Source organism: Cyprinodon variegatus, unplaced genomic scaffold, assembly GCF_000732505.1.
Source record: "Cyprinodon variegatus isolate N-32 unplaced genomic scaffold, C_variegatus-1.0 Scaffold522, whole genome shotgun sequence".
In the NCBI taxonomy this organism is placed as follows: domain Eukaryota; kingdom Metazoa; phylum Chordata; class Actinopteri; order Cyprinodontiformes; family Cyprinodontidae; genus Cyprinodon; species Cyprinodon variegatus.
Genome location: NW_015150975.1, coordinates 304327 through 306443, shown reverse-complemented (window position 1 = coordinate 306443; position 2117 = coordinate 304327).

Sequence of the window (2117 nt, the reverse complement as noted above, 5' to 3'; positions counted from 1 at the left end):
TCAGAATTCTGAGAAAAAAGTCCGAATTCTGAGATTAAAGTCAGAATTATGAGGAAACTGAAATAATGGTAAACTGAAATAAAATTTAAAAATCAGTTAACTTTTTTTTTCAGTGCCCTCAATCCTCTTCCGTAGAACCCAGTATTGAGCATGCTAAAAAAAAAAATTATCTGAAAAATTAAAGCTGACAACCTGATAACGACCCCAAACATCAGTTTTTACTCTAATTTGAAAAAGTAAGATTTGGGTGTAAATATACTGTAGGACTACTCTAAAAATATGACATCATATATAAACCAACCTCAGTTATAAATTGATATTTTCTTTCAAAACAAATTCTGGATGTTGCTCACGCAAATGTCAAGCTCTTATAAAGCACTCGGAGTAGATTATGTCATTCTCTAAACAGCTAAATATCAATATTCACTCATATTCTTCCAAAGAGTTTGGGCCTCCATAACTATCTGTCTGTCTGAAACCCATTTCAAAATGTGTCATACTTTTCAGTTTTGCTACAGACAAAAAAAAAAGATAGTTTCCTCTTCAGAAGGCCTGGGTGGGCAAAGCACAGCCTGTTCACAAAAGCGCATGACTAATCTTGAACAGAAGCCTGCAGGATGTTTTTGTTCTTGTCTGAGGTTGAATTCAAGGTGGAAAAAGCCAACTTCACCTCCACACACTGGGTTTATCATTCACATGTCATGTTGAATATGTCAAATAGGATGTAGGGTTTGCTTTAGCAAATGTTATTATTTTACATGTCTCTGCTTATAACAGCTGTTATAGTATTTTTAAGGAACTTTTTAGAGCAGGATAAGTATATACAGTAGTATCCAGAAGTTTAATCGGGCTTTACATTTTGTACACATGCATCAGTTCGGATGTATATCATCAGGCAGAAACAGGGTTAATTTCATGCTGCTGCACCCCATCATCTTCCAATTATCCAGTGGACCCGCAGCTCATTTTAAAAGCATCAGGAAGTTGGTACAGTACATTACTATACACCCACCAGAAAAAAAATGCAACTCATGGGCAAAACTATATTGGTCTTTTAATAGCAAATAACCATTCATTTAGGAGTTCATATTTTCATGTTATTTTAAAGGTATAAAAATAGGTCCATGTCAGAATGTACCCTGAACCAGCAGAAAGAATATGCACCAAATCATCAAAAGTATTACATCCTTTATGGGTTTCCTCTGTTCTCTCCTTTATTTTAATGCACCTTTTATATATTTTAACAAGTTTTGACATCACAAAAAGAGGACTTGAGTATATACAAATGATGTATATTTTATTTATTAAAAGAAGAAATATCGAATCCATAAAGATGCCATGTGAAAAAATCACCCTGTTTTATGAATGTGGAGGAAAATTTATCGACTTTTGCAGACTAGTTTCAATTTAGCAGCCCGGAGGGTTTTTAGAGTATTAATACCACAGCATCTTATCTGGACTTAGCTCTCCAAAGTCCTTTTTTTCATTGGGGAGCTTGCTGGGTGAGCTTTATTTCATTTTTTTCTTCATAACCCAATTGCTTGGAGCTAAGTATCACTAACCACTGGTGATGCTTTTGCCCGACAATCATGCCAATTCTGCCATCTACTGGGCCTGGTTTTTCAAAAGGCTAAATCTGGATAAAATTTATATGGATTTGCTTACATTATTTCATTTGGTGTCAAGGATAATGTAATCCATCTTAGTTTCAAGCCAGTTTTCCGGGCACTATCAGTTTGGATCAAGCTGATCCAGATATCTGGTTTGGAAAAATCACCAAATCTAGATTATCTGCAACAGCTCATCTGCAATGTTACACATCAATCAGTAGATCTCAGTATTATATCTTTATTCAAAAGCAAAACAGGCAAAATAACCATACCCCATTAGCGTGATTGTTGCAAACAGCTCAAAACTAAACTTTGTGCATAAATAGGGTTTAATGTTGGTTGCACTGTATGAACCAACTAAAGTGTTTTTGATGAAATGTTAAAGCTGGATTACATTTTGGGCCTAAAATCTGCACTGAAACCACCCTTCTTATGGGTTATATTTAATCCAACTTTTTTGGATTTAAATGAGTCCAATTATACAAAAATAAAATCCTCAAAAACCCA